The sequence below is a fragment of the Rana temporaria genome, chromosome 8, assembly GCF_905171775.1.
Source record: "Rana temporaria chromosome 8, aRanTem1.1, whole genome shotgun sequence".
Lineage (NCBI taxonomy): Eukaryota > Metazoa > Chordata > Amphibia > Anura > Ranidae > Rana > Rana temporaria.
In genome coordinates this window covers 178693424-178715301 of record NC_053496.1, presented here as the reverse complement: position 1 = coordinate 178715301, position 21878 = coordinate 178693424, and the positions used below count along the sequence as shown (strand labels likewise).

Genomic DNA, 21878 nt, shown 5'->3' with positions numbered 1-21878 from the left:
TAGCATGGACTAAAACCCAGCACATGGAAAAGATGGGAACCACCACACTCACTCTGCAAGGCCTTGCACACCGTGGTTCTAAGCATGGCCCCAAGGAGGGTTCTGTTCTGCAGTGGGCCCTAACATAGGAGCCCAGCCAGGTGCCAAACTACCCTTACCTACAGAACCTCTGTCACCGGTCACCACCATTCTCTCTGCCCCGAACTGGAGGCTCCTTCTTATCACTCTTCAATCCATGGCATCAAGACTTAACTGAATTGTACATTCTGTTCCCCAGTTCTCCCCAATATACATTGTAAAGTCCCTTCTCTTCCAAAGTAACACAGACGGTCGCTCTTAAACAATGGGTTCTTTAATTACTAAAGTTATATTTACCGTTCTGTCCAGGTTCCATAGAAGTACATTTGAGCGATATACACAATTGTATTTCTTCTCTCTCTAATAACAATGTACAGGACTTAGCTGTGCGGTATTGTTCATAACTTTTTATAGCCTAGCTGCATCCCAGTAAATGGCATCCATGGTCCTTGGAACCAGTGCTGAGACAAGGTCTTCCAGTGCCCAGGGAAAAGATGCCAAACTACACCCACTCCTCATTCATGATGTGCAAGTTTAGGGGATCCTACACCGATCAGCCACTAACTTGTTCACTGTCGATATCACTACTTACCTTGTAACAGAAGGAAGGAGCCCCCATCCCTACAGTAAACCATTGTGCCCAGGGCACCCACACCTCCTGCCCACCCCTTGTCCCGGCCCTGCCTGGAACCCATCCAGGGGTCCCGCTAAGGGGAAACTCCACCACAAAGTTCAGTCCAGCTCTTCACAGCGTCCTCACTGATCACCTCCCATACAGGAACAGACCACGAGGTCCGATCCGGTTCAGAATCAGGAAGTGACACATGCAGGGGAAGGAACATCACAGCACCAAGTGTTAACTCTTACCACACCGCACATTAACCCTTTAGTAGGCAAACACATATTTAACCTTTTAGCACCTGCCAACAGGATGATGTGAAGATCTGATAATTATCTAATATTTTTTCTTAAACTACAATCCTTATACTTAGAAGTAAAATTAGACTTTGACCTGTTTCCTCCATAGTATCTGCTACTTACGTGTGTCGACAAGGTAGAGAAATGTCTTCCTGTTCACTTTTCATTATCATACCAACCTCCTCCGTGAATGGCTGATCACCCCCCACATACGTCTCTACTTCTTCTTCTTTAACCTCAGCTTTTATATTAATCCGTTCTTCACACTACACCAAAATAATAGAAAACCTCAATTAAAGTCAACTCAAGGCAGATATAAAGGACACAAATGACACGTCATTCAGTATGTACCCTCCGTTGGAAGAACACAAGGAGGAAGAGGACCTACGATGTGTCTGGGCTTAAGACCCACAGAGGAAAGGAATGAATATTAAAAAATACAAATGGGGGTGAAAAATGTAGGGTGCTCAAAGGAGCTATAAATTGGGTTGGGGGGTAACAAAGGCTGCCCTTCAGATGTCGAAGTTAAAAAAGAGACTACACAGAAGAACGTTATCTCATGGCTTAGAATATATATTTAGGTCTAGATGCCCAGCCCCACCTACCTGATGATGGTGAGGGATGGTGTGATCCTCCTGTATGGAATCCCAGGAACAAAGAGGAGGGGGAAATCTCTCACCCTAAACCCCAAAGATGAAAGAAAAATATATAAATAGAGCAAGAGATTTAATAGAAAAATATCATCTCATAGATTAGAATTCATTTGAGTTCTAATTGCTCAGTTCCATCTACCTGATGATGGTGGGGGATGGTGTTATCTTCCTGTATGGAATCCTGGGAATAAAGAGGACCTCCCTCCTCCATAGACTGCTGATTCTCAAACATCTCTTCTGTTTCCACTTTAACTTCAACTTTGATGACTTTCAGGTCTTCACCCTAAACCCCAAATATGATAAAATGGATTCATAAAAGGAAACAAAAGAAGAAATAGAAGGTTATTTTGAAACATAGAATTCTACAATGTATTTGAGTTCTAGTTGCTCAGTCCCACCTACCTGATGATGGTGAGGGATGGTGTGACCTTCCTGTGTAGAATCCCGGGAATACAGAGGACGGGGACATCTCTCTGGTGGGTTCCCATTACTGGATCCATCTGTAGGAAACACACATACTGACTGAATACAGTGTCCCAGATTCACATACATCGGCGCATATTTATGCCACGTAGCGTATCTCCTTTACACTACGCCGACGCAGCGCAGAGAGGCAAGCACTGGATTCACAAAGCCAGTGCTGCCAAATCTGCGCTGGGTTTCCTAGGCGTAAGCCGGCGTATGTGGAAGTGGGCGTGAGCCATGCAAATGAGACATGACCCCATGCAAATGATGGGCTGAGTCTCAGACAGATACGTATAATGAACGGCGCATGCGCCGTCCCGTGGACGCATCTCAGTGCGCATGCTCAGAATCACGTCGGAACTACTCCCTAAGATACGTCGGCGCAAGTGCTTTGTGAATCCGGGCCAGTGTTTCTATGTGTTTACCAGATGATGGGGGATCTAGGTGGACCCTCCGTACTGCTCTCTTCTTTACACTGAAGTCTCCTCTTACCCGGTGATGTGAGGGGCGGCTGATTCTCCATCATGATGTCCTTGTAGAGATCCTTGTGTCCTTCTAATTGAATTATAATGTGATTACCTCCTCTGCTGCCAATTCCAAAAATGTCTTCTCTTTCCTTCCTCACAACTCACCTCTCACCTGGGACTTCCTTTATTAGATCCCCTACATCACTTCCAGTCTGCACCTGACATCACTTCCTCTCCAGCTGTGGTATCACTTCCTGTGTCTGTACAATCACACTGTTCCTGTCTCCGTGTTCCACTCTCTATTTATTGTGTGTCTGTTCTACAATCCAGCATCTCCAGCTTTATTTATTTATTTATTTATTTTTAATAACAAACATGTCATACTTACCTCCACTGTGCAGCTCGTTTTGCACAGAGTGGCCCTGATCCTCGACTTCTGGGGCCCCCCAGTGGCTATCGCAGCTCCTCCCCACATCAGATAACCCCCCTAGGAGAAGTGCTGTCCCCGGGGTTACCTTGCGGGCGTGCTCCCGAGTCCAAACTGGTGGCCCTCCAGCTGTTTGCGAAACTACAAGTCCCATGAGGCATTGCAAGGCTGACAGGTACAACCATGACTTTCACAGGTAGAGGCATTATGGGACTTATAGTTTTGCAACAGCTGGAAGGCTGCCAGTTTGAGACCCCTGCTCTAATCCAACCACCTGTCATCCAGAATGGCATATTACCGATGTGGAAGCTGACTTCCATTCACTTTTCAATTAAGGTGTGTGGGAGGCTTACACTAGCTATTAAATTGCGTAATTGAAAATAGCAGATCCTAACTGTAACGGGAGTCACTTGTGGGCACAGATTGAGCCAGGAAATAATGGACATATCGTGAATTATTTTAGCATGGGACGGTAATCCACAATATATTCCTTAATGTCTAGAAGAATCTTACAAGGTGGTTAATTCTGACTCCAACAGGTCAATAGGACAGTATTCATTCATGTGGGGGCACATACTTTTGAGGTGTTAATTGAGTCGGGCTCCTAAGACATTTCATTGTCTGTTGTGTATGCTAACGACACTGTTTTGTGTGAAAAGTCTATTGATGATAGATATGTGTTGGCAGCCTGAAAGGTCAGATGTCTGACTTTCAGGTGTATTGGATTAGCATGTCAATTATGTTTACTAAAATAATGTATATTATGTAGCAGGTGAATAGCTTGTCGCGGAGTCAGAATGTCTGGGTAATGACTAAGTAATTACTTCATGTAGATTATCTGAAGGTCATTATCTAAATGATTGTGTATTGAGCACCCCTTTGTGTGATGTTGGGGGTGGAGTGAGTCATTGTTCACTCTTAGTTTCTACTGTATAAAGCCTGAGTTTTACCATTAAAGCATTCATTCATTTTGGAACCAGAAACAGAGCGCGTGTCTCGTCTTACTGGGGAATGAAATGGGTCCTGTCGGCTGGATTGTCGGATAAGCTGTCGTGGAGCGATGGAATGGAATATCGTAAACGGTGGTGCCCGTTACACTAACCATTCATCCATCCATTGGTTTAATGTGCCCCTCATAAGTGCTGTTAGACCTCTTTGGAATAGGGGGTCTCACCCTCTGGCAGGCAGAATCTGTGTTACACATTTGGATGCACTTGTGGTGATGAGGATTTTTTACCTGTAAATTGCATTTTCATTGAATTATTCCTTTTGAAAGACTTTCACTGGCAAAATGTATTTTCCTTGGACAATTTATCTTTTTTCTTCATTTTCATAGTAATGGGACTTTTTGATTTGGATTTATTGGGGCAGATTCAGAAAGAGATACGACGGTGTATCTCCTGATACGCCGTCGTATCTCCGAGTTCTGCCGGTCGTATCTATGCGCCTGATTCATAGAATCAGGTTACGCATAGATATCCCTAAGATCCGACAGGTGTAAGTGACTTACACCGTCGGATCTTAGGCTGCAATCTCACGCTGGCCGCTAGGTGGCGCTTCCGTTTGTATAAGCGAGGAATATGCAAATGAGGAGTTACGCAGATTCAGAAACGAACGACCGCCCGGCGCTTTTTTTTTACGTCGTTTGCGTTCGGCTTTTTCCGGCGTATAGTTACCCCTGCTATATGCGGCGTATCCTATGTTAAGTATGGGTGTCGTTCCCGCGCCGAGTTTTGATCTGTTTACGTCGTTTGCGTAAGTCGTTCGCGAATACGGATGGACATAATTTACGTTCACGTCGAAACCAATGAGCAGTGCACGCTGGGAAATTTTACGGACGGCGCATGCGCAGTTCGTTCGGTGCGGGGACGCGCCTGATTAAAATTTTACACGCTCCCTACCGCGGAATTTGAATTCCGCCGGGGGATTTACGATACGCCGCCGCAAGTTTACAGGCAAGTGCTTTCTGAATAAAGCACTTGCCTCAAAAACTTGCGGCGGCGTAACGTAAATCTAAAGATCCGCTCACCTATCTGAATCTAGCCCATTGTGACTGATTGGCAGCACATGTGAACTGATTTTTTATATGACGGCGCAACACATGTATGGGTTTATATTCTTTCTAGTGTGGATGATTAGTGAGTGCGGCTGTCAGCCCTGGAATTTGTTTTGATGACACTTTAGTGCAAGATTTAGATTTTTTCAAAATGTTTTATGAAACCATGTGCAGTTTTAATTCATCCCCTAAGCATGCAGTTTGAAAGACTTTTTTTTTTTTTTTAATATCGACCTTTAGGCTGCCTGAAAAGACCCTTTGCCTACAGACAAATACATTTCAATTTTTTTTTTTGCATTCATACATATCCTTCAGGCTCTGTGTTTGTCAATCTCTTGCCTATTAGTCCAGAAAATGGCCGTTACTGATATCGAAGGTACGGCTTCAGGATTCAAACCTTATTAGCATTTGCTGAATCAAACAAATACACTTTTTAATTATGGCAAAACAAAAGAACGACAAAATACAGTGAAAGTGATGCACACATTCACAACATACACATAATAATGTTATATATGATTTTTTAACAATGTTCTAAAATGGTTACCAATGTACACAGGACTCATTTATTTATTATCGTTCATGTCCCTTCATAGTAAACTTACACATTTGACATCACTATGAATCAATCTGGTCTAGTCTACCCCACTGAATTGTGACATCTCCAGTATATGTTAGGCAAGGTTGGATTGAGACGGTGAAGGACATCTGAACCAATAGATATACATTTTGAAGCTCTTTTCTTGGGATGTACAACCAACAGAAATTTTATGAGTGAGAGTAAATACTTTCTCCCGATCCTCACTGCTGAATTTTGTGCCTGATTCTCTTTCTAATTCGCAGTCCAAGGACCACGGCTATCGAACACTCTTCCCACAAACATGCACATGGAAGAAAGCCATTGGGCCTTCAGGAAAAAACTTCAGACCCACCTCTTCTGAAGGATCAGTACGACACCGGATGGAATAAAGCTCCTTGAGGCGATTTTGTTTTTCATTTGTAGCGCTATACAAGTTACTCACTCACTTTCTCAAGAAACTGTATAAGATGGGAGATTGGGGTGAGTAAGAGTAGACAGTTTTGAGTGAGGAGGGGGCGAGTCACATAACAATAGTTCCTTTAAGGGTGTAGGATAAGAAACCAACCTGCGTCTGTCCGGCAAAGATTGGATTAAAGAGGTGAGTTGTTGGTTCAAGAACCAAGTCTGTGTTCCAAGTAAATTAGAGATAACTTTGAGGAGGGCCAGAGAGAGAATAGGCAGAAAAAAATATTGATGCTGGAAAGCTACACTCCAGGGACCAATTAGAGATCTATGTATACCAATGGGAAAAGACGGACTGTCAAATAGTGGTGTCATTGGGCCTACCTATGCAGACATATTGGAGGTAGGGTGCCACTTATTTCACTAAATTAGGGTTTGGTCTGTAGGTAGTAAAGAAATATGTAGCGCTAGTATAAACACTTATAAGGAATAAATAGGTGAAAAACCATGGATAAAGAAATTAAACCACAGTGACGTGAAAATAAGTGTCCATTAATTGATAATTGAAGCACCAAAAAACATAAGTCCATCAGTAAAAAGCATATGACCACATCAACCGTCATGGAGGGGACATTCTGCACGACTAGACAGGAGTAGATGGAATACTCTTACCAGATACTGTGGATCTGCTTGTCAGCGACAACAGATCATAAGCGCATGGAAGGACTCCACTCTAATCTGCTCAGCTGAACGAGGGCCCGATGGTAGACTCCACACAGGATATCCAGATGGATGGCTGTAGTCATGGATGGGAACCTCACCGTGGATAAATACGCTCAGGCTCTGAATCGAAGACACAGATGGAAGGTCTGCTTACTCAAAAGCGACAATCGGTGGTGATAAAGTAGTATCCACTAGTGGGCACAATCGTGGAGTATGAAAAAAACGTTGTATCCAAGCAGGTCATGCAGGAGAAAGAAAAAAAACAATGCTCCGGACGGTGCAGGTAAAAGAGGATAAGGTTTTATTGTTATAAAACCAGATATACATAAAATTGATCACTGAAGGCATAACAAAATGATAAAAGCAATATGGGGAGCAGGTGTACCAAGTCCGACGCGTTTCGTCAGATCAGATGCCCCAGTTGAAGTCCAGTTTCTGGTAAGAGTATTCCATCTACTCCTGTCTAGTAGTGTAGAATGTCCCCTCCATGACGGTTGATGTGGTCATATGCTTTTTACTGATGGACTTATGTTTTTTGGTGCTTCAATTATCAATTAATGGACACTTATTTTCACGTCATTGTGGTTTAATTTCCTTTATTCATGGTTTTTCACTTATTTATTCCTTATAAGTGTTTATACTAGCGCTACATATTTCTTTACTACTTTCATTTAATTTTTGTCACATTGCTTATGTAGCTGCTCACTTCTTTGTATTAAGATTAGCGCAGTTTTTCCCCTTTTCCACATTGGTCTATAGGTGGCAACATGAAACCCGTGTCCTTCAGTTTATTTGATAATGTCCATGGGAGAGACCAGAGATCAAGTTGGGATAAAGACTGATCGATCTGGACCCACAACTTACATGGAAAGTTATGGAACTAGTTGAGAAGCCTTGTCAATACTGATGCTTGATAATAAAGTGAAATGTTTGGGGCACCTGTGCCTTCTTTCTGGTTAGAAACAATATTTTACTATTCAGGCGAGGTTGTATCCAAATCCAGACAAAATTAGTAGAGTTTGAAATTTTTTTTTTTTTAAAAGAAGATGGGCCCTAAATCCACACTACATTCTCCGACAGCTTTCCTCCCACCATCCACACTACATTCTCCGAGAGGTCTCCTACACCATCCTCACTACATTCTCCGACAGCTCTCCTCCCACCATCCATACTACATTCTCCAACAGCTCTCCTCCACCATCCACACTACATTCTCCGACATCTCTCCTCCACCATCCACACTACATTCTCCGACATCTCTCCTCCACCATCCACACTACATTCTCCGACAGCTCTCCTCCACTGTCCACACTACATTCTCCGACAGTTCTCCCCCACCATCCACACTACATTCTCCGACAGCTCTCCTCCACCATCCTCACTACATTCTCCGACAGCTCTCCTCCACCATCCACACTACATTCTCCGACAGCTCTCCTCCACCATCCACACTACATTCTCCGACAGTTCTCCCCCACCATCCACACTACATTCTCCGACAGCTCTCCTCCACCATCCACACTACATTCTCCGACAGTTCTCCCCCACCATCCACACTACATTCTCCGACAGCTCTCCTCCACCATCCACACTACATTCTCCGACAGATCTCCTCCACCATCCACACTACATTCTCCGACAGCTCTCCACCGTCCACACTACATTCTCCGACAGCTCTCCTCCACCATCCACACTACATTCTCCGACAGCTCTCCTCCACCATCCACACTACATTCTCCGACAGTTCTCCCCCACCATCCACACTACATTCTCCGACAGCTCTCCTCCACCATCCTCACTACATTCTCTGACAGCTCTCCTCCACCATCCACACTACATTCTCCGACAGATCTCCTCCACCATCCACACTACATTCTCCGACAGATCTCCTCCACCATCCACACTACATTCTCCGACAGCTCTCCACCGTCCACACTACATTCTCCGACAGCTCTCCTCCACCATCCACACTACATTCTCCGACAGCTCTCCTCCACCATCCACACTACATTCTCCGACAGATCTCCTCCACCATCCACACTACATTCTCCGACAGCTCTCCACCGTCCACACTACATTCTCCGACAGCTCTCCTCCACCATCCACACTACATTCTCCGACAGCTCTCCTCCACCATCCACACTACATTCTCCGCCAGTTCTCCCCCACCATCCACACTACATTCTCCGACAGCTCTCCTCCACCATCCACACTACATTCTCCGACAGCTCTCCTCCACCATCCACACTACATTCTCCGACAGATCTCCTCCACCATCCACACTACATTCTCCGACAGCTCTCCACCGTCCACACTACATTCTCCGACAGATCTCCTCCACCATCCACACTACATTCTCCGACAGCTCTCCACCGTCCACACTACATTCTCCAACAGCTCTCCTCCACCATCCACACTACATTCTCCGACAGCTCTCCTCCACCATCCACACTACATTCTCTGACAGCTCTCCTCCCCAACATCCACACTACATTCTCTGACAGCTCTCATCATCTTGAGCCAGTGACGTGCATGAGCGCCTCGTCTCTCCAGGGACTCTTACTCCTTATTGGCTGAGGCAGCAGCAGCCAGTGAGCCAATGAGAAGAGAGCGAGGGTAGGCCAAGGCTCCATGCCTGAATAGACTGGCAGAGCCACAGCTCAGGAATGACCCCATAGCAAGCAGTTTACTCTGAGGTCACTCAGCAGGTGGGAGGGGACAGTTGCACCGGCGGGGGACCTGAGAAGAGGAGGATCGGGGCTGCTCTGTGCAAAACCATTACACAGAGCAGATAAGTATAACATAGTTAGTTTAATATGCCTGAGGAAAGCTCACCAACATGAATTCTCTGGTGCTGCACAAGGTTGCCTTTCAGAGTGAAATATTTCCCGCACTCTGAACATGAGTAAGGACGCTCACCTGTGTGAATTATTTGATGTTGCACAAGGTTTCCTTTCTTATGGAAAGATTTCCCGCAATCTGAACATGAATAAGGACGCTCCCCCGTGTGAATTCTTTGATGTTGCACAAGGCTTTCTTTCTTAGTAAAAGATTTCTCACACTCTGAACATGAATAAGGGTGCTCACCTGTGTGAATTTTCTGGTGTCTAACAAGATGATCTTTTTTCCGGAAAGAGTTCCCACACTCTGAACATGAATAAGGACGCTCACCTGTGTGAACTCTCTGATGTGTAACAAGGGTTCCTTTTTTAGTGTAACATTTCCCGCACTCTGAACATGAGAATAGATTGTCACCTCGGTGATCTCCTTCATGGGGTGAGGAAGATTCCTCGGGATTAGAAGGATCTGTTGATCTATCTGCAGTGTGAGATCTTACATGGATATTTACAATCATAGTATGTGATTGATGAGAAGATTCCCCCTGATCAGAGGGATCCATTGATGTCTCCGGACAGGAAGGTCTGTGATGTATATTTTGTGTATTTGGATTTCCTCCTGGAGGATCCTGTGTGATGACATTATCTTCTGACTTACAATCAGCAGATAATAGAAGATGTCTCTCCGAGGAATTCCTCACATCACATGCATCTGTTGGAAAGAAGGAAAAAAATCTCAGTAGATGACAAATAACTGGAGTTTTAGCTCCTCCCCCCGTCGGTGGAATAAGTGGAAATACCGATCTCACAGCTGGGCTCCTGTTCTCCCTCCAAAATCAATCAGAAAGTCTTCACACCGAGTCCATATATGATCTGCTAATTCTAGAATAATAAATAGTTATGACTGAGGCTTCATTATCCAAAACGCGTTAGTGGATTGTTACTACATCGGATTGGCTGGATTTTATATGATGAAGAGTTTGCAGATCATATATGGACTCCAAGCTGAGTCAGCAAGAAAAAAAAGTCACGTGGGTCTAACAGTCACCACTTTCACAGAGCTCTGGCATGGAACTGGGTACAACTGTAACATCAAAATATGGAGAAAAAACCTTCCTCCAAGATTTACAATGCTGGTGTCCTAGGGTGGCACCATCCCTCGTCCATCAGTGTGGAGACAACCTAAGCTGTTAGGTCAGTTTGCACTTGCTGTGGCTTCAACACACATTAAAGTGCTTCAACATGCTTTTATGATGTGTTTTTGATGCTTCGATTAAGTTTTGGTGGTGCCTTGATGATGCTTCAATGGGGCTTCAAGTGTCAGAGACTTCTATGGAGGCTTTTTGATGTGTTTTTGATGCTTTGTGGTGCTTCAGTCATGCTTTTTTTACGCTTTGTTGAAGTTAGGCAGATGCCCTGTGTGTGTGTGTGTGTGTGTGCTAACGCTGAATTAAAGTCTCTCAAAAGCTTCAGGTGCTTCAAGTCAGTATTGTCATAGACTCCTATGGAGGCTTTGAAGATACTTTGAAGCACCACTATAGCGACATTGAGTATAATTTTTGAAGCAAAGTCAAAGCCAAAGCAAAGTGTAATCAGGACTATAAGCCAACCATTTAATTTAGTGACAGGAGCTTTGACTGGCGTTGGGAGAGCTTTAAAAAAAAATCATGTCTGAAGCCCTGTTTTGAAGCAAGTGTAAAAGAGCCCTTAAAGCTCTCTGAACGCCACTCAAAGCTCCTGTCACTAAATAAAATGGTTAGGTTACAGTCCTGATTACACCTTGCTTTTGCTTTGGCTTAGCTTAAAAAATTATACTCCATATGGTGCTTCAAAGTATCTTCAAAGTATCTTCAAAGCCTCCATAGAGGTCTATGACAAAGCTCACTTGAAGCATCACCAAAGCAGCACTGAAGCATCACTTAAGGATCATGGAAGCATCACAGATACACCACTGAAGCATCATCAAAGCATTTTTGACACAACATTAAAACACCACTGAAGCATCATCAAAGCACCACCAAAGCATCTTTGAAGCACCACTGAAGCATCATCAAAGCACCACTTAAGCATCTTTGAAGCATGTTGAAGCAGTAGGTGCATTACTGTGTGTTGAAGCCGAAGCAAGTGTAAATGAGCCAGTAGTGCAATGGTTTATTAAAGGGTTTGATCACCTTGACAGAAGAACTGTACAGCTGACCTAACACTGACCAATCAGATACCATCTGGTCCATCCTGGATGCTCAGTATGGAGAAGACAGAGCAGTGGGGCATTTCAAATCCCCTGACCATTGGAGCGTTAAGAGGCCTGACAGTTGAGGGTGGTTGACGGTAAGTGAAGATCTGATAATTATATAAAAAAAATTCTTAAACTACACTCCTTATACTCAGAACTAAAATGAGACTGTGACCTGTTTCCTCCATAATGTCTGTCACTTACTTGTGTCAATATGTAGAGAAATGTCCTCCTGTTCACTTTTCATAATCATCCCAACCTCCTCTGTGAATGGCTGATCACCCCCCACATACGTCTCTACTTCTTCCTCTTTAACCTCAGCTTTTATATTAATCCGTTCTTTACCCTACACCAAAAATAATAGAAAACATCAATTAGAGTCACCTCAAGGCAGACATAAAGAACACAAATGACACGTCATTCAGTATGTACCCTCCGTTGGAAGAACACAAGTACAAAGAGGACACACAGTCATATTTGACTGGGCTTAAGACCCACAGAGGAAAGAAATGTGTATATATATATATATATATATATATATATATATATATATATATATATATATATATATATATATAATGGGGGGGGGGGGGGGTTAAAATGTAGGGCACTCAAAGGAGCTAGAAACAGGGATGGGGGGTAACAAAGGCTGCACTTGAGATGAGAAACTAAAATAAGAGACTACACAAAAGAACGTAATCTCATGGCTTAGAATATATATATATATATATATATATATATAGACCCAAGTAGGTCTAGATGCCAAGCCCCCACCTACCTGATGATGGTGAGGGATGGTGGGATCCTCCTGTGTGGAATCCCGGGAATACAGAGGACCACCCTCCTCCATAGACTGCTGATCCCCGGACTTCTCGTCTTTTTCTACTTTAACCTCAACTTTGATGTCTTTCCGTTGTTCACCCTAAAGTGCAAAACGTATTTGTAAAAGGAAACAAGGGATGACATAGAATTCTGCACCTTGAAATAACATTCTTCTTTTTGAGTTCTAATTGCTCAGTCCCATCTACCTGATGATGGTGAGGGATGGTGTGACCTTCCTGTGTGGAATCCCAGGAATACTGAGGACCTCCCTCCTCCATAGACTGCGGATCCTCAAACATCTCTTCTGTTTCCACTTTATTCTCAACTTTGAAGTCTTTCAGTTCTTCACCCTAAACTCAAAATGATAAAATGGATTTATAAAAAAGAAACAAAAGAAGAAGAAATAGAAGGTTATTTTGAAGCATATAATTCTACAATGTATTTGAGTTCTAATTGCTTAGTCCCACCTACTTGATGATGGTGGGGGATGGTGTGATCTTCCTGTGTGGAATCCCGGGAATACAGAGGATGGGGACATCTCTCTGGTGGATTCCCATTACTGGATCCATCTGTAGGAAACACACACACTGACTGAATACTATGGCCCAGATTCACGTAGGGCGGCGTAACTATGTGCGGGCGAAGCGTATCTTATTTACGCTACGCCGCCGCAACTTAGAGAGGCAAGTGCTGTATTCACAAAGCACTTGCGTCCTAAGTTACGGCGGCGTAGAATAAATGGGCCGGCGTAAGCGTGCGTATTTCAAAGTAGGCAGGTCGTGGGCGTGTTGTATTTAAATTAAGCTTGACCCCATGTAGATGCATGGCCGAACGAACGGCGCATGCTCATTATCAATTCGTATTTACACCCAAAGATACGTCGGCTCAATGCCTGTAACGTGAACGTAACCTACGCACAGCCCCATTTACGTACGACTTACATAAACGACGTAAAAAGATACGCTTGTTCCGACGTCCATACCTTGCATGGGCTGCGCCACCTAGAGACCAGCTTTATCTTTACGCCGGCGTATATGTCTTACGTAAACGGCGTAACTAATTGCAACGGGCGTACGTACGTTCGTGAATCGGCGTATCTTGCTCATTTACATATTCAACGTGGAAATCAACGACAGCGCCACCTAGCGGCCAGCGTAAATATGCACCCAAGATACGATGGCGTAGGAGACTTACGCCGCTCATATCTTGGCAGAATTTATGGGTAACTGATTCTATGAATCAGGCGCATAGATACGACGGTGCCCATTCGGACTTACGACGGCGTATCTGGAGATACGCCGTCGTAAGTCTTTGAGAATCTGGGCCATTGTTTCTATGTGTTTATCAGATGATGGGGGATCTAGGTGGATCCTCCGTACTGCTCTCTCCTTTACAATAAAGTCTCCTCTTACCCGGTGATGTGAGGGGCGGCTGATTCTCCATCATGACGTCCTTAGACATCCTTGTGTCCTTCTAATTGAATTATAATGTGATTACCTCCTCTGCTGCCAGTTCCAACAACGTATTCTCTTTCCTTCCTCACAACTCTCCTCTCACCCGGGACTTCCTTTATTAGTCCCCCCCACATCACTTCCTGATCCTTAGGCACATCACTTCCTGTCTGTATATGACTTCCTGTCTGCACCTGACATCACTTCCTCTTCAGCTGTAGTATCACTTCCTGTGTCTGTACAATCACTTTTCCTGTATCCTTGTTCTACTTAATATAATAGGAAAAGATCTCAACCTCTATATTTATTATGTGTCTGTTCTACAATCGAGCGAATCCAGATGCACAATTAGATAAATGGCTCAATATTCACAAGAGGACGAGAGTCAATTACAGGAGCCAGAGGATCATGAAGTCCCAGTGTCATAGATTTATTTCCGGCCGAATACCGGAATGTATGTTCTATTCTGCCTCAGACCCAAATTCAAGATGATGTGAATGCATGCATGTGTAGCATTACCCCCGAATGAGCTGCTGGTTGTTTGGGTGGCACATTTACCTCATGGCTCCTCCAAATCCCTAGGGTTGAATGATGCGTATTGCATTTGGTAGAAGTAAAGGAATGTCCGCAACAGGTGTTCTTTGCTGTGCTCTTTATTACCCAGCTGGGTAAAAACAACACACATGTGGTGAGGAAAGTAAAGTTGAAGAAGAGAAGAGAGCAGCGGATTCAGGCGTGATGGTAGGGAAACATTCCCGCTCCCAAGCATAACACTTCTCTGCGCCACTCCTATGCGAGTGTGTCCAGCGCACCCGGACAGGCCTCTCTCACTGACCTGGCAGCCGGAGTATCACTCGAACATTTGTATGATAAAGTCCCCGCCACAGACCCTCCTTGGTGAACTTGAACTTGAGGAAAAGTCTATGCCACAGACCCTCCTTGGTGAAGGTCAGAGAGATATCTCTGCCACAGGCCCTCTCTGATTTGTGGTTACGGAGATGATCCTCCTTAAATGAGTTACACCTGGATCTCCTTCAACTTGTCGCCCAGGTACCAACTGACAGGTGATTAATCCCTCAGTGTCCGGCTACCTCGATCCCCGGTGGTTTGTCGAGGCCCTTTTGGACCGCCAGCCTCTCAATGGCGCTCCTCAGACGCACTCTTCACCGAACTGCAAATACAGCTTGGGATCCTCAAAGGTGGGAACCCAGTCGCTCACTGGGTCCACGTCGCTGTTCAGATGCCCCGGGCCAGCATGGCACCGGAACCAAGAACACCGCGTGGCACGCACGCCCCGGCCAGGTAGGCCATAACGCCAGGGCGCCATGATGTGGCCACCCAAAAGTTGGATGACACGCTCGAAGAAGAAGACCCAGAACCAATGGCGTCTGCCCCATAAATACCCTTCCCCAGCATGCACAGCAAGGTCAAACCCTCCTGATTGGCTGTTGGGAAAGAGCACCCAAACCTTGACTCCACTGCTGCCACCTGCAGCACCGGGGTTGGAAGAACACCCCAGTACAACAGAATAAGCCTGCAGCACAGCCAAGCTGAGACAAAGACCCTATTCTACATACAACAATTTGGATCATAGTTTAACTACACTCTGATCTCCCTCTAAATGTAACTAGCACTGGTTCTATAAAGTACACAGGCGCTACACATGCAAAAAGGATCACACTGGCACACAATGGTCAGTATGAGCTCTTCCTCATCCTATTCCGGTCACAGCCCCTTATATAAGCAAAGTGACATAAGCAAACATCATCACATATGTGTGTATATGATTGGTCCATCTGTATATCATGCTCTTTCCTGTCGAACATCTGTTTTCTGCAGCCCCTCCCTGTAGGCGATCGCCTGGGACACGTGACAGGTCTCAGGCGATCGCCTGTCCAATTGGATGGCGCCGAGCCGCTGGCGCATGCGCAGTGACGCTCGCGCATGCGCATTGGGTGCCCGGCCATGACGCCAAAAGCTGTCACGGCCGGGTGCCCACACTTGGAATGAAGACGCCGGCCGGAGAGGGGGGGGGGAGAGGAGCGGAGCCCCGGCCGGCGCGTCGCTGGAACGTGGAGCAGGTGAGTGTCTGTTTATTAAAAGCCAGCAGCTACATTTTTTGTAGCTGCTGACTTTTAATAAACATTAAAACTGACTGGAACACCCCTTTAATCATTAAGTTGTCAGCCAATAGAAACCAGACACGTCTTGACAGGAACTCCCATATGGGCCACGAACCTATGAAGTAAAGACACATATCGGCTGGGCAGAACTTGGGATAACTTTATAGTCTTATTGTCATGACAGATATAAAAAAAAAGGAAGATCACCCCATGAGAGGAGGAAGGAAGCAATGACTGAAGTATGACTGGAGGGATGACTCAGGACTGACTCCGACGGGGAGGGGCACACTAGCACAATGCATGAGGACATATTCTTATCCCACAAAGATCCATAGAAAGACTGCAGCCATTTAGCTCTGGTCACTTGCCAGTAGGAAATAGTGATTTTGGAATCGGTAATTATGCCATTTTTGTCTTGAATCTATTGTTGTTCCCTAAAAATATTGAAGTATTGAATATCTTGTAATTATGGTTTGTTCTCATAATCAAAACTGGTAAATTTTTCCTTAAAGAGTACAATTTTTATTATTTTTTTGTTCCAATTTTACTGACAAAACAAACGTCCAATATTTTTCACATTGTTAACCACTTACTTACCTGCAGTATAGTAACGGTTGGACATGTGAAATAGATGCTTTTGTTTCATTGTCATTTACATAAAGTTATCGTAACCATAATGAGAACCTATCATGGCACAAATATCAAGTGTATTGCATGCCCATGTTAGGGGTATTTTATTGATTTTCAAGTCGTTCATGTAACGCAATTGATATTTTAATTTCATGTAAATATTCATATTTTGTCTACCAATAAATTAGCTATTTTGTATGATCATACTTCTCCGTGAATAAGTTTCATATTATAGACTACGTCATATAGATTGACTTGTATTCAAAAATATCTTCATTAGAAAAGAATTCAAAATAAATTACTGTGCGGGTAAAAATGACCTTAAAAAAGCACAACACAATTAAGGTGTGTGGAGGCTTACACTAGCTATTACATTGAGTAATTGAAGATAGCAGATCCTAACCATTAATTTTAGTTTTTTTTTAACCACTTAAGGACCGCCTCCTGCACATATACGTCGGCAGAATGGCACGGCTGGGCACATGTACGTACAGGTACGTCCTGTACATGTACCCAGCCGTGGGTCGCGGGCCCGTGACCCGGTCCGAAGCTCCGTGGGACCCGCGGACCCGATCGCCGCTGGAGTCCCGCGATCGGTCCCCGGAGCTGAAGAACGGGGAGAGCCGCGTGTAAACACGGCTTCCCCGTTTTTCACTGTGGCGGCTGCATCGATCGTGTCATCCCTAATATAGGGGGACACAATCGATGATGTCACTCCTACAGCCACACCCCCCTACAGTTGTAAACACACATTAGGTGAAACATAACCCCTTCAGCGCCCCCTGTGGTTAACTCCCAAACTGCAACTGTCATTTCCACAGTAAACAATGCATTTTAAATGCATTTTTTGCTGTGAAAATGACAATGGTCGCAAAAATGTGTCAAAATTGGCCGAAGTGTCCGCCATAATGTCGCAGTCATGAAAAAAAAATCGCTGATCGCCGCCATTAGTAGTAAAAAAAAATGTTTTTTATAAAAATGCAATAAAACTATCCCCTATTTTGTAAACGCTATAAATTTGGCGCAAACCAACGGATAAACGCTTATTGCGATTTTTTTTACCAAAAATAGGTAGAAGAATACGTATCAGCCTAAACTATATATTTTTGGAAGATATTTATTATAGCAAAAAGTTAAACATTTTTAATTTTTTTTCAAAATTGTCGCTCTATTTTTGTTTATAGCGCAAAAAAGAAAAACCGCAGAGGTGATAAAATACCACCAAAAGAAAGCTCTATTTACGGGGAAAAAAGGACGCCAATTTTGTTTGAGAGCCACGTCGCACGACTGCGCAATTGTCAGTTAAAGCGACGCAGTGCCGAAACGCAGAAAGGGGCAAGGTCCTTTAGCTGCATTTTGGTCCGGGTCTTAAGTGGTTAATATCGACCTGTAGGCTGCCTGAAAAGACCCTTTTCTACAGACAAAAAAAATGACATTTATTCTTTATTTTTTAGCATTGGTACATGTCCTTCAGGCTGGTTGAACTGGATGAACTTGTGTCTTTCTTCAACCTGACTAACTATGTAATTAATTATGTGTTTGACAATCTCCTACTTATTAGCCCAGAAAATGGCCATTGCTGATATCAAAGGTACGGCTTTAGGATTCAATCCTTATTAGCATTTTCTGAATTAAACAGGTACACTTTTTAATTATGGCAAAACAAAAGAATGAAAAATACAGTGAAATTGATGCACACATTCACAACATACACATAATAATGTTATATATGAATTTTAACAATATTCTAAAATGGTTACCAATATACACAGGACTCATTTATTTATTATCGTTCATGTCCCTTCATAGTAAACGTACACATTTGACATCACTGTAAATCAATCTGGTCTAGTCTAGGCCACTGAATTATGACATCTCCGGTATATTTCAGGCAAGGTTGGATTGATACGGTGAAGGACATCAGAACATCTATACCGATAGATAAACATTTTGAAGCTCTTTTCTTGGACTGTACAACCAACAGAAATGTTATGAGCGAAATGCTTTCTCCCGATCCTCACTGCTGAATTTTGTGCCTAATTCTCTTTCTCAAGTAACTGTATAAGATGGGAGATTGGGGTGAGTAAGAGTAGACAATATTGAGTAAATTTGGAAAATCGAAGTGTGGTGGGGGCGAGTCACATCTTAATAGTTCTTCTAAGGGAGTAGGATAAGAAACCAACCTGTGTCTGTCCAGCAAAGATTGGATGAAAAAGGTGAGTTGTTGGTTCAAGAACCAAGTCTGTATTCCAGGTAAATTAGAAATAATATTGAATGAATGAATGAGTAACTTGTATAGCGCTACAACGCAAACTAAATCGCCTCAAGGCGCTTTTGCAGCCAGTGACCGCCTGTGTCTTCAGAAGAGGTGGGTTTTGAGCTTCTTCCTGAAGGCCAGATGGTTTTCTTCCAAGCGGATATCCGCGGGTAGAGCGTTCCATAGCCGGGGTGCTTGGACTGCGGACCTTCATTTGCCTTTTGATTTGTAGCGGGTCTTGGGGATGTGGAGGAATTTCTGGTTAGTGGACCGGAGGGGGCGACCTGGGGTGTAGTGCTTTATTTTGTCGCAGAGGTATTGCAGGGCTTTTCCTTGTGTACATTTGTGGCTGAGGCAGAGTGTCTTGAATGTAACCTGATCCTTCACGGCTATACAATGGAGGGTCCTCAGGGACGGGGTGATTGATATTGAGAGGGCCAGAGAGAGAATGGACAGAAGAAAATATTGGCGCTGGCAAGCTTCACTCCAGGGACCAATTACTGATCTATGCTTACCAATGGAAAAAGACGGACTGTCAACTAGTGGTGTCATTGGGCCTACCTATGCAGACATATTTGGAAGTAGCAATCCACTTATTCCACTAAATTAGGGTTTAGTCTATAGGTGGCAACATGAAACCCGTGTCCTTCAGTTTATTTGGTAATGTCCATGGGAGAGCCCAGAGATCAAGTTGGGATAAAGACTGATCGACCTGGACCCACAACTTACATGGAAAGTTATAGAACCACTTGAGACGCCTCGTAGGAATTGATACTTGATAATAGGGTTGTCCCGATACCACTTTTTTGAGACCGAGTACAAGTATCGATACTTTTTTTCCAAATACTCGCCGATACCGAATACCGATACTTTCTTTAATGTCATGTGACAGTGGCGTTTTCTTTTTTTACACAGACCTCTGACATCTCCCCTTTAAGACAGAGAAAGGGACTAAGAACACAGATTCCCCAGTCCCTTTCTCTGCAGACTCAGCTGAAATGAATAGAGAGAAGCTCCTCTCCATTCATAAACTGAAGCATCGTAAACACAGGTTACGATGCTCAGTTATGTGAATGGACAGTGTCAGTGATCACCGACTCTGTCCATTCGGAAAAGGTAGGAGCCGGGTTTAGCGGCTCCTACCTCCGCTCCCCATCCTGACAAATTGAGGGGGAGAGTGGCACACAGGGGAGAGAAGACGGCACGGGGGAGAGCGGGACTAAGTGGAACAAAACAGCACGGGGGAGAGCGGCACGGAGGGGGACAATACAGCACGGGGGAGAGCGGCACAGAGGGGGACAATACAGCACCGGGGGAGAGCGGCACAGAGGGGGACAATACAGCACGGGGGGAGAGCGGCACGGAGGGGGACAATACAGCACGGGGGGAGAGCGGCACGGAGGGGGACAATACAGCACGGGGGGAGAGCGGCACGGAGGGGGAAAATACAGCACGGGGGAGAGCGGCACAAAGGGGGACAACACAGCACGGGGGAGAGCGGCACGGAGGGGGACAACACAGCATGGGGGGAGAGCGGCACGGAGGGGGACAACACAGCACGGGGGGAGAGCGGCATGGAGGGGGACAACACAGCACGGGGAGAGCAGCACGGAGGGGGACAACAGAGCATGGGGGATAGCGGCACGAAGGGGGACAATACAGCACGGGGGAGAGCGGCACGGAGGGGGACAAGACAGCACGGGGGAGAGCGGCACGGAGGGGGACAAGACAGCACGGGGGAGAGCGGCACGGAGGGGGACAATACAGCACGGGGGAGAGCGGCATGGAGGGGGACAAGACAGCACAGGGGGACAAGACAGCACAGGGGAGAGCGGCACGGAGAGGGAGAAGACAGCACGGGGGGAGAGACAGCACGGGGGAGAAGACAGCACGAAGAAGACTTGTAACTCCCCCCACCACCCAATACCTGACTGCCCAGGTATCGGGTGAAGCATCGGAGCATTTCAGCCGAGTACAAGTACTCGGGAAATGCTTGGTATCGATACCGATACTAGTATCGGTATCGGGACATCCCTACTTGATAATAAAGTGAAATGGTTGGGGCACCTGTGCCTTCTTTCTGGTTAGAGACAATATTTTACTATTCAGACGAGGTTGTATCCAAATCCAGACAAAAGCAGTAAAGAGTTTGTAATTTTATTTTATTTTTTATAAAGGAAGATGGGCCCAAAATCCACAATACATTCTCCGACAGCTCTCCTCACACCATCCACACTACATTCTCCGACAGCTCTCCTCCACCATCCACACTACATTCTCCAACAGTTTTCCCCACCATCCCACCATCCACACTACATTCTACGACAGCTCTCCTCCACCATCCACACTACATTCTCCGAAAGCTCTCCTCCACCATCCACACTACATTCTCCAACAGCACTCCTCTCACCATCCACACTACATTCTGCGACATCTCTCCTCCACCATCCACACTACATTCTCCGACAGCTCTCCTCCCACCATCCACACTACATTCTCCGACATCTCTCCTCCCACCATCCACACTACATTCTGCGACAGCTCTCCTCCACCATCCACACTACATTCTCCGACAGTTCTCCTCCACCATCCACACTACATTCTCCGACAGCTCTCCACCATCATCCACACTACATTTTCCGACAGCTCTCCCCCCCATCATCCACACTACATTCTCCGACTGCTCCCCCCCACCATCCACGCTACATTCTCCGACAGCTCTCCTCCACCATCCACACTACATTCTCCGAAAGCTC

General features: G+C 45.0%; 1 protein-coding gene across 1 annotated transcript in view; it reads right to left on the bottom strand.

The window, feature by feature from the left end:
• Positions 1-21878, bottom strand: part of LOC120910546 (zinc finger protein 850-like) — a 1103195-nt gene that overhangs the window by 885474 nt on the left and 195843 nt on the right.